This window comes from Tamandua tetradactyla, chromosome 19, assembly GCF_023851605.1.
Source record: "Tamandua tetradactyla isolate mTamTet1 chromosome 19, mTamTet1.pri, whole genome shotgun sequence".
In the NCBI taxonomy this organism is placed as follows: Eukaryota; Metazoa; Chordata; class Mammalia; order Pilosa; family Myrmecophagidae; genus Tamandua; species Tamandua tetradactyla.
This window is the reverse complement of record NC_135345.1, coordinates 55,229,820-55,241,884: the sequence shown is the minus strand read 5'-3', so window position 1 is coordinate 55,241,884 and position 12,065 is coordinate 55,229,820. Positions and strand designations below refer to the sequence as shown.

The 12,065-nt window shown below is 38.0% G+C and overlaps 1 pseudogene; it reads right to left on the bottom strand.

The window, feature by feature from the left end:
• Positions 1–454: 454 nt before the first annotated feature.
• Positions 455–1,268, bottom strand: LOC143663396 (putative cytosolic iron-sulfur protein assembly protein CIAO1 pseudogene; annotated as a pseudogene).
• Between the last annotated feature and the right edge of the window lie 10,797 nt (positions 1,269–12,065).

Genomic DNA, 12,065 nt, shown 5'->3' with positions numbered 1-12,065 from the left:
TTTTGATTTCTTCTTTTTGTTCGTTCCTTGCCTTCTTTCTTACCTCCCACAATTCATTGATTTGATTTTTTAAAAATTTATGAGTATTTAATTAAATTCAAAATGTAAAGAATACAAGTTGGTAGAATTAAAAAGGGTAACCCACAAATGCAGAATCAGTTTATGATAATTTTACTTTTTCAATAAAGGGCATTGAAGAAACATGACAAATGGAAGTTACTTCTCTTCCAAGATGCTGAGTGTGTTTGCTCCTCTGGCACTTGGTAAGCGTGTGAGATGCACAATTGTCTTCCTTTCTAGTGAGTTCTCCCGGCACACTTGCAGAAGGCTCCTGGTGAGCAACTCTGGTGCTCTGAAGCCTCCCTAAGTGTCCAATGGCATCTGAGATAGCAGCTTTCTGTTTACCAGGCTCAGTCTGCAGCACCTTGGGGAACTTTGACTGCCATTCAATGGATTAAAGCCACAACCTCTGTAAGAAAGTCTGAATCTCAGCCCATATCAACTGACAACAAACAGTATCATAATTGCTCTTAAAGGAAAAGCCAGATAACCTGCAGAAACATTTCCAGCTGGGGTCAGAGCCACTGCATGCCACCACTTGCTTGTTGCCTTGTAGGCACTGGCACAAAATACACATAGCACAGTTATCAGCACAAGATGTCAGGTGCTGGCTACTGGAGACAAAGGTAATGCTCCACGAGGTGGGATTGTGACTTTCTAGGGTTGCACAACATACCTTGTCATCTTCTTGATCCTGGTGCAGCTTCACTGTGTCATTTCAGCTGGTAAAAGCCTAAAACTCCTGGTTTGGGTTCCAGACCACATTCTGGACATTCTGAGTATGGGAGTTGAGGGCACTCGCATGTTCATACTCATTCTCTTCATCAAATTCCCTGAGAGACATTCTTATCTTTGTTGTAGTTTGCTAGGTGTTTGCCAGATGGAGCCCATGCCACTGCTTTGACCTCATTTCCATGACCCTCCAAAGCGTATCCTGGTTCACTTCCAAATGCACACAACAGTGTCAAAGCTGGAAGAAGCCATGTGATTCTCAAAGGGAGACTAAGCCTCCATTCACACAGTTCTCTGGATACCCTCAAGAAGACAGACTTGCAGATCCACCTGCCACCCTCATGACCTCAGTGGTTGAGTGTATGGTCACCCCTAGGTGAAGCAAGTAGGATCCTTGTTGGGTTCCAGGCCAGGAACCAGCAATGGGAGTCCACCTGGGCTGGGATATGGCTCAGCAGCACTAGCAAGTTCATCATGGAAACCCAGCACAGGGTGAGGAGTTTGGCAGCCACATACCAAGCCAGCTGTGGATCCTGCATTCCAGTCCCAGAAAGGCATGTTGAAGTCACCTGTGTTAGTCAGACTGGCCTGATTCCCAGGTCTAGGTTTTTAACATGTAATGATTTATTTATAATCACTTCTGCCAATTTCCACCTTTTCTTTGGCAAAGTTATTCACTTTACATTTAAATTGATTCCCAATAAGATAGAATGACCATTTCATTATTTGGTTTCTATCTGTCATATGTATTTTTGATCCTTGTTTTCTCCATTTTTCTTTTCTTTGTTTAATTCATTTTGCTTTAATATTTCCTTTTGCTCTTCTCATTTTCTTTACTTGTTTAATATTTTCTTAATGGTTGACCCAGTCAGAGGTCCTGGGGCTTGGATCTGGAAATGGTTTCTCTCTTTGAGGCTTTCTTAAAGAGCCAAAAGTCTCTAGAATGCTGGTCAAACAGAGAAACTCCAATGTTCACAAAATGTGCAGTTATCTTGCTCACCTGCTCTGCTGGGGCTCCCTGATTTGATTTTTGATGAGGTTTCCATGTCTGTTCGAACATTCTGAATTAGTTGTTTCAACTCCTGTGTCTCATTTGAATTGTTGGCTTGTTCCTTTGACTGGGCCATATCTTTAATTTTCCTAGTATGATTCATTATTTTTGCTGGCATCTAGGTATTTAATTACCTTAATTAGTTTATTCTGGAGATTGTTTTCACTTTTTTTTTAACCTCAGGTTTTATTGCTTGATGAGTTTGTCGTCTATCTGTTCTTTGACATTCAGTTCAGCTTATTCTAGTCCTCTAGCTTAGGTTTTGTTTAACAGATCAGAATTTTTCAGTTCTTTTTTTTTTTTTTTTTGCCCTGCCTATATGGTGCCTTCCCCTCCACCCCTGTCTCCCTTAGTAAGGTGTGCTTAGGTATTATAGACCCCAATCAGATTTCCCCAGACCTAGCTGGCCTCCTCTCAGGGGAAAAGAGTCACCTGCATCAATTTTCCCTGAGGGTGAGACCCAGCAAGTTGAAAGCCTCTGGAATCTGTTTTTTTTTTTTCCTATGCTGCCTGATATGTGGTGGTTTTCTGCTTGTGGGTCCCACCAGCATAAGGTGATGCGGTACCTTTAATTTCAGCAGACTCTTTCTGCTGGGGGCATGGTTGCAACAGAGGAGAGGTTGTAGGCTGGCTTTAACGATTCACTTTTCCAGACCTGGGGGTTTGAATTCCTTGAGGGAGGGTTTCCACCTGAGCTGGGCCCCAATCCTCTCCAGGGGAAGGTACAGACTCCAGACAAGCTCTTAGACAAGCTTGTTTCTGCCTATGCCTGGGGCAGTTGCAGCCTAAGAAGCCTTGCAGCTATATCTAAAGAGTAGTCAAACTGTAAAAACACAGCCACAAAAAAGAAAGTGAAAAATAGTTTTCAGAGCAGGATCTCCATTCCTTGGGTTTGGCAATCAAGAGCTTAAGTTCGTATGTTGCTTTGTGTATCTCTAGGTCCTATGTGCCCCTTCATTTCCTTCAAATCCCAGATTTTTTCAGATCCAAAAAAACTTTTTTTTTTTCTTTTTCTGTCAGCCCTGCTCCCTCTGCACCAGGGCAAAACCAGTGATCTCTGTTTTTACTCGAGGTTCAGCTGAGCTGGAGGCCTATTTTTGGCAGTCAGAATTAGTTAATTAATTCCACAACTGGAGCTTGGTTGCACTCAGCCCTTGATGCTGGTAAAGTCCCTTTCCTTTCCCCTTTGGGAAGCAGCTTGTTTGGGGCTGCCATGGTTTGAGGAACTCATGGTTCTGGGTGGTCTCACAACCAGTCCAGCTGGTCCAAACTATTGTATGTTGTGTGTCTGGTCACTGAGGTGGCCCCAGCAGTTGTTCTGTACTGTTTCTGGCCATTTATTTAGCTGATCTGGAGGACGAACTAAATCCCACACCTTGCTAAGCCACCATCTTGGCTCTCCTTTGTGTGGCATTGGTTTTTGATCCTTTTGGGTACCTCTGCCTCTGCTTCTCCTTCAAAGTTGCTGTTCACCAAAGTTCTGCTCTTGAATTATATCTAACACGTATTTCCTACACAATTACATGAATGCTCCTGGTTTCTTCAGTAAAAAGTGACTTCTATAGCAATCGGAGTGGGAGCTGGAAGCACCTCTAACTTATAGCTCTGATACCAAAGCCAGGTGTGAATATCAAATCATGTCTATGAGAATAGGTGAAAGCAAATTTAAAGACATTCTAGTGTGTCATCAGAACAAAAACGTTCAAGATATATTGAGCTGAGCTGTAGAACCAAATGAAGATGGAAAATTGAGGAAGATGGAAAATTGAGGAAGATGAGAGTGAGAATAAACATGCTTTTTATGTCAGAGACTATGCAAAACCACAGCTCTTCTCAGTCCTGGACGACTGCTGGAATGTTGGTAATGCCAGGAGATGGGAATGTGGAGAAGGAAGTAGTAAGAAGGAAAGCTGCAATTACTTTGAAAAAAAAAGTGCTCTTGTTGGAGAAGATGAATTCTACGGTTGCTGGGCAGATGAATCAATTATGTGGTCTGCAGGCAAAGGCAGCAGAAGCACCCATACAGTAGGGAGTAGCATCTCCACCTGCTTATGTCCTGTTAGGTAATGGGGGAAGGGGAGGTGAGTATACCAGTGGATATAGATATAGAAGACTTCAATTAGTGCCTCAAACTGTCTCAAAACTGGTCTAATTTTTCTTCTCCACTCTCAATCCAGTCTCCCTTTGGTATATGGCTCTCAATAAGTATTTGGAAATATAAGGGATAGTGGTGTGCTTTTTGGATGGTATAATGACTAAGCAGTACTCCTGGCGTTTAGTGTTTTGGGATCAAGGATGCAAAACATTTAAAAATGCACAAAAGAGTGCTCCACACAAAGCTTTGTCCTGTCAAAAGTGCCAGTAGCACTCAGCTAAGAAACACTATAGAGAATGTCATCATTGGGTATCCAATCATCCAAAAAAGAAACCTGGAAGTCATCCAAGACCCCTTTCTCTCTATTCTCCTCCCCTCTCCCAGCTAAGCAGTCACTGGGTCCTGTTAATTCTATTTCCTAAATACTTTCAAATTAATTTCTTCCTCTTCATTCCCATTGCCCCTTTAAGAGCCTCCAACTCCTCCTCTTCTCTCCAAATCGGGCTGCAAGCTCCATTTGGCAGAGACCCTTCCTGCCAGTGTGCCTGATGATACCACTAAATATTTGTTTAATAAATGAAAATCATTCTAATGCTTCCTCTTCTTTATGCTGGGTGAGAATTCTAAATTCCTTATTAAAATACAAGTGTAAGGAGGTTACTCTTTTTCTTTTTTATTATAGGAAAAATTCATATAACATAAGCCCCACCATTTTAACATTTTAAAGTGTATAATCAGTGGCATTAATTCACAATGTTGTGCACCATCACTACTATCTGGTTCCAGAGCATTTTTTTTATTACCCCAAAAGGAAACCCCATTCCCTCCTCCACCCCAGCCCCTGACAACTATTGATCTGTTTTCTGTCTCAATGGATTGGCCTAGTCTGGATATTTCACAAATGGAATGATATAATATTTAGCCTATTGTGCCTGGTTTTTTTCATTTAGTCTAATATTTTCAAGGTTCATCCATGATATAACATTTATCAGTACTTCATTCCTTTTTATGGCTGAATAACATTCTGCTGTATGATTATATCATAATTTTCTTTATATTTGGGTTGTTTACATCTTTTGGAACTTATGAATAATGCTATGAACACATATAGTAATGCTGCTATAAACATTCATGTACAAGTTATTTTATCTTCTTGATGGTTTGCTTCTTTTATCAATATATAGTATTGTCTCTTAAAGACTTAAAATCTATTTTGTCTCATATTAGTATAGTTGCCCTGGTTCTTTAGCTTACTAATTGCAGGGCCTATCTTTTTCCACCCTTTCACTTTCAACCTATCTGTGTCTTTGGATCTAAAGTGAGTCTCCTGTAGATAGCATAAAGTTGGATCATGTTTATTATTTTTTTGATCCACTGTGCCAGTCTCCGTGTTTTAGTTGAAAAGCTTAATCCATTTACATTTAAAGTAATCACCAATAAGGAAGCACTTACTTCTGACAGTTTGCTGCTTACTCTATAAATCCTATATCATTTTTGTTTATCCTTTCCTACATTACTGTCTTCTTTTTTGTTTAATTGATTTTTTTCTAGGGTAACATTTGAATTCCCTTCTTATTTCCTTTTCTGTATACTTTTAGTTATTTATTAATGGTTACCATAGGGATTACAGGTAATATCTTAAATTTATAAAATCTAGTTTGAATTAATACAAATTTGACTTCAATTAGAATATAAAAACTCTCCTCCTATACATCTCTGTCCCTCCTCCTTTATGTTGCTATTTTCAGAAATTACATCTTTATGTTGTGGGCCCATTAACATAGATTTCTAATTACAGTTTAATGCATTTGTCTTTTAAATTATACCAAAAAGAATAGAAAGGAGTGACAAATAAAAAATACAATATTACTGGCTTTATATTTACCTATGTAGTTACCTTTACTCATGTTCTTTATTTCTTCATACAGCTTTGAATTACTGTTTTATGTCCTTTCACTTCAGTCTGAAGAACATCTTTTAGTATTTACTGGATGGTAGGCCTGCTATCAAGAAACTCCTTTCACAATTGTTTATCTGGAAACATCCTTAATTTAACCTTCTTTTTTGATGCACAGTTTTGCTGAATATGGAATTCTTAGTTGAGGGTTTTGTTTTTTTTTTTCCCTTCAGCACTTTGAATTGGTCATCTCATTGCCTCTAGCCTCAATGGTTTCTGATGAGAAATTGGTTGTTAATCTTACTGAAGATATCTTATATGTTATGTGTTGCTTGTCTCTTGTAGCTTTCAAGACCTCTCTTTATCTTTGACTTTCATCAGTTTAGTTATAGTATGTTTTATTGTGGTTATTTTGGAGTTTATCCTATTTTGGGTTTATTGACTATTTTGGATGTTTGGATTCACATCCTTTATCACCTTTGGGAAGTTTTTAGCCATTATTTCTTCAAATATTCTTTCTCTTTCTCTCCATCTTCTCCTTTTGGGTCTCCCATAATTTGCATGTTAGCATGCTTGATGGTATCCTACAAGACTCTTAGACTTTGTTCATTTTTCTTCATTCTTTTTTAACCTCTTCAAACTGGGTCATCTCAACTTAACCACCTTTAAGTTTAATGGTTCTTTCTTCTGTCTACTCAAATTTGTTGAATCCTTCTAGTGACTTCTTCATATCAGTTATTCCACTTTTAAATTCCATAATTTCTATTTGGTCCCTTTTAATAATTTCTCTCTCCTTAATGATATTCTATATTTGGTGAAGCATTGCTTTTATGGTTTCCTTTAGTTCTTTGTCCATGGTTTCTTTAACTCTTTGAATATATTTAAGATGGTTGATTTAAATTATTTGTAATTCCAATAACTGTTACTCTAAGATAGAGTTTCTACAAATTTCTTTTTTCCCTGTGAATGAACCATATTTCCTATATATTTATGTGGCTCATGATACTTTATTGAAGACTGGACACATTGAATATTGTAATGTGGCAATACTAGAAATCAAATATCCCCCTTCCAAGGGTTTATGTGCTTGTTGTTATTTTTTTGTTGGTTTAGTGATATGTATGAAATATTTTTAAAAATGGGTATCCTTTGTTGTGTGTGGGGACTGAAGTCTCTGTTCTTTTAGCTTATCAACTAGGGATGTGAAAGTGACTTCCTTAACCATCAGGAACCAAAAAAAAAAAAACATGGTGAAGTTATACAGAGAAGATAGGATTTAACAAATGAATATGAATGCTGAATCATTAAATTGATATCTCATTTAGTCTACAGTATTTTAGAGCAGCTAGAAGTAAAAAACTAAAATTGTGAAATTGTAGCCCATGTCAAACTCTGAAATATGTTGTACAATTAATTGTGGTGTTGTGCTTTGAAATTTATAGCTTTTTGTATATATGTTATTTTTTTTCACAAAAAAAGAAGGAAAAAAGTCAGCTGTGATGATAAAAAAAAATATTTAAGCCCTCTAGTCTCCTATATTCTGGAGCAGCTAGAAGGAAAAATATGAGAGGATCATGTGGTAGCCCATGACAAACTCTGGGAACTGTGTTGTAGCTACTTGTTGAAGAGTGCTTTGAAAACTATTGCTTTTTTATTTTTTTGCTTTGTATATATGTTATACTATACAATTAAAAAGTTAAAAATAATTAAAAAAGAAAAAAAACCCAAACACAAAAACCCTTTAAAATTGTCTCTATGTTGGGGCACAGCTACAATACTTAGCTGGGACATTTACAACTCTGTCCTAAATTTCATTTTCTGATTATATATAGTCTAAAGTTCAACTAGAAGTGAAAGCTTAGCTCTCAGGTGTTTTCTGAGCATGTGCCCATCCTTGACAATGTATGTGGCTTTCTAGATTCCCCAGTATATATATATATATATGCTTTTCAAAATCTTTATTTCCCCATCGATCTCTTTCTCCATCCTTTTCTTCCCAGGATTTTCAGTGTGTCCATTGTTTGTTTATTGTTTCATTTCACTTAGGAAGCCAAATGAGTCCTGAGAAAACTACACTGCAAGTGAAAGAAAGGCAAACTCTTGAGCCAGTCCTTCATGGAACCACCAGACAGTTCAAACACACAATCACATTTTTTTTTGAGAATAACCTCTGCATTTCTCCCTATGGTACTAGCAAGGTTCACCAGGAATGTGGGTGTCTGTCTTTATGGGTGTTGTTGAGTTGGGGAGTGGATAATGATAAGTGGGTAAATTAAAAGGCCATAGTGCTCTCTTATCTACATTTAAGTTTTCTTCATTAAGTGCTTCCTCGTTGTTGTTTTTAATTAGATTCCAGAGTTCTTACAAACTTGATTCTTACTGTTTTTCTCGGCTAAATTATGACTTTAGTGTAGGGGTAGAGTTTTGGAGCTTCTCATTCTACTATTCTTGGTGATTTTACCCCTGCTATTCCCACTTTTAAATTCTCTATTTGCTCCCCACCTTGACTGCTCAGCATCATCTCCCATTACTCTTCCACAAGAAAACTTTTCTCCATCTTCTTCAAAGTATCATTGATCCCCTGACCTTTTGACCTTGTATATTCTGTTCCCTATATCAGAAGTACCATTTATCCCCTTTCTGAATGGCTGATTCATAATTCAGACCTAGTCAAAGTATTTTTTCCTCTAGAAAGCCTTCTCTGGCTGCCCTACCCCCCAACAACTATTCTTGGGATCTCTTCTATATTTCCATCTGTATCACACAGCTCTATCACATTAAAAACCTGCCATTCCCATTAGACTGTGGAGTTTCTGCAGCTTGTGGGTAGGCATGACCCCTGACCCATAGTTATTTAATCAATGCTTTCTTTCATGTGTGGAGAAACTGGTCCAAGGTCACATAACCAACACATGGCAAAGCTGATCAGATCTTCAGTCTCTTGTGCATCCTGCTGTCTCTTATGGAGCTTAGAAACAATGGAGGACTGGATTGATCTATTAATTCTGAAGTGAGGGGATACTTGAGAAACTATCTGTGGAAGCAATGGGTAGAGTTAATTCAACATATAAAATTTATCAGTTGAGTACTTACTATATCCAGGAACAGGGATAAGAAGAATTTTAATGGAAAGTGCAACAATTCTAAGGGATGGATTTTGTTTGACTGTGACAGATGAAGAAACATCACAAGGGGAATCCCATATTCCCATCGGAACCATCCTAAGTCCAGGTGCTCAAGGATAGATGGCCTTGCTTCAGGAATTTAGTAAGTTGCATAATGTTAGAGTGAATGTTGGCCACTACTTTAACAGCCCCTGGGACTTCTGCACAGGCAGCTTACACATTCTCCTTCTACTGCCACTCTTTGTGGAATGGAGATGAGCTACCAAAGGGAAAATGTTTGGAAAGCATAGCCAAGTTTCCTCCTACCTCAGTCATCAGCCAGAAAAAAAGGAGCCTCTGTTCCCAGGAGGAAATCTGGTATTAGAACTCGTTATTTATCAACAGCGCCACCTGGCACATCTTTAGCCATTGGCTTCTGTTAAAAGTGGGAAAGGGAGCTAAATAAATAGTAGCTTGTCATTGTAAACACCTGGATGGTAGGGAAAGGAGGGGGATAGCCAGCAGGACAGAGGCCCAGATGTCACTGAAAATCTAAGGACTAGAGTCTTGATAGCGTCTGAGTTTAGGAAATTGAATCGTCCGGTTCATGGCCCCATGGGAACTCCAAGGGCGAGCAGGCAGGAAGCAGGAGTACAGAAGCCAAGATGCAGAGAATATTCTGATCTGAAAACATCATGGGGCCTTCCTATCCTTTACCCTTGATCACCACAAGTGACCTTAGGGGTTTAGAAAACTATCTCAGGGTTTTGACAAGTGCTAGGAAATAGCAGGATGGTGACAAACTGGTATGAACAAGAAGTCTGGATTCTGGTTATGAAACTGGATTTAGGAAAAGGGATAAATTGCTTTGCAGGCAGTTAGTAATGTTGGCTAGCAGAACCTTGCGGAAATATGCAAATTAAGAGTTAATGAGAGCCAAGGAGACCAGCAAAATGTCATATCTCTGTTTTAACATTCATTTTGATTTCCTTACTAAGGTTTTATTATGACAATGGGACACACAACAGAATGAATTTCAGTAGAGAAGATAACAGTCATTAGTTACTAAATATGTTGCTTTTGGGAAGTGTGTATTTATATAAGCTTTTTTTTCTAAAAATGTAATGATCTCAGGTCAATTTCATTTCTCAGATCTGAGCATATAAAACAGCATTTCAAAAAATTTTTTTTTCCTTTTTTAATTTAAAAGAATTTTTTAAAGCATAACATACAAACATGAACATTCTTGCCATATGATCATTCAATTCTTGGTATGTAATCAATAATTCACAATATCATCATATAGTTGTATATTCATCACCATGATCATTTCTTAGAACATTTGCATCAATTCAGAAAAAGAAATTAGAAAAAAAAGAAAGCTCATACATACCACATCCCTTACCCCTCCCCGTCATTGACTGCTAGTACTTCCATCTACCCAATATATTTTAGCCTTTGTTTCCCCTATTTTTTCTATACCACTTACTACTCCCTTTCATTGATCACTAGCCTTTCAATCTACTAAGTTTATTTTAACATTTGTTCCCCCTTTTATTTATTTATCTTTAATCCATATGTTTTACTCATCTGTCCATACCATAGCTAAAAGGAGCATCAGACACAGGGTTTTCACAATCACACAGCCACATTGTGAAAACTATGTCATTATACAATCATCTTCAAGAAACATAGCTACTGGAACACAGCTCTACATTTTCAGACACTTCCCTCCAGCCTCTCCAATATACCTTAACTAAAAAGGTGATAGCTATATAATGCATATGAATAACCTCTAGGACAACCTGTCCACTCTGTTTGAAGTCTCTCAGCCATTGACACTTGATTTTGCCCCATTTCTCTCTTCCCCCTTTTCATCTAGAAGTTTTTCTCAATCCCTTGATGCTGAGTCCCAGCTCATTCTAGGATTCAAAAATTTTTTTTGCAAGACAAACTTAGGGAAAGCTGTTGTCTTTAGTAAACTTTTAAGGTCATAATCCTAAAAATTCTTTAAAAGTTAATTTATGCTTTATCATTTGTTCCTGGGGTTTTAAAATACTTTATTCCTTATGGAATTAATTGGAACTTACCCTTAATGCCAGGATTTGGCTTATGCTGGCCCTTGGACTTTGACTTTTCAGGATTTATTTCTGTGTATTCCTCCTATAATTGTTTTAAGTCCTGTGGGAGTCAAAAGTAAGTCCTCAGCAAATCATTCTAAAGTCCTTTTCTAGAATCTGAGAAAAGAGAACAACCTTAACAGAAAAATATGGCAAGAGGGAGTGTGGTTACAAGTCAAGTGAGCCTTGACTTAGATCTTTAAGAGTCTAGAAAAAATGAGATCCCAGCATCATTTTACGACTGAGTTTCATTGTGTGTCAGTAGCAAGCAAATAAATTCTTTAGTATAATTAAGCAGAAGCTCAATGGAAAAAAGACAAATCTTTGAACAGGCTTTGTTAAAGGCCAACAGATTCAGATTGTGTCAGTCCAGGAAGGAAGGCGATTCTGAACATAAAGACCATCCATAGAAATCATCTTTTTTCCAATTCCCAGGAGTTCTCCATCAGGTAATTAACAGGAATAACTGCTTTATTCCTGAGAAGAGAGAGGATGGGAAGGAAAGAAAGATGGAGAGAGAGTAGAGAGAAAGAGAAAGGAAGGGTGGGGGAGAAGAAAGAGAGAGAGCAAAAGAGGGAGATAGAGAAGGAAAGAGAGAGATATAAGAGAGAAAGAGAGGGAAGGAGAGGGCAATGGAGAGAAAAAGAGAGAGAACAAATATCTTTAAGGTAACTATTGGAACAAAACCCTTGTGTTTTGGTTTCCACCAGCACCAGAGAAAATCTATGCCCCCCAAATGCTAAATAAGTTTAAACTAATATTTCTATTGTACTTTGCTTTGCAACCCTCTCACCCCACTTCTTATTTAAAGCTAAACCTAGGATGATTCTTTGGTCTATGATTCTTTCTAGTGCGGATGCAAGAAAAATTAATCACTGGGGAAATTGCAAATCCTGAGAATAAGAGCCATGTAATATGATGACATCTGTTTCTTCACACAACACTTACATTATGAGCAGGTCTGAGGATGTGGTCTGAGCAATGCCCAGCAGTGAGCATGACCAAG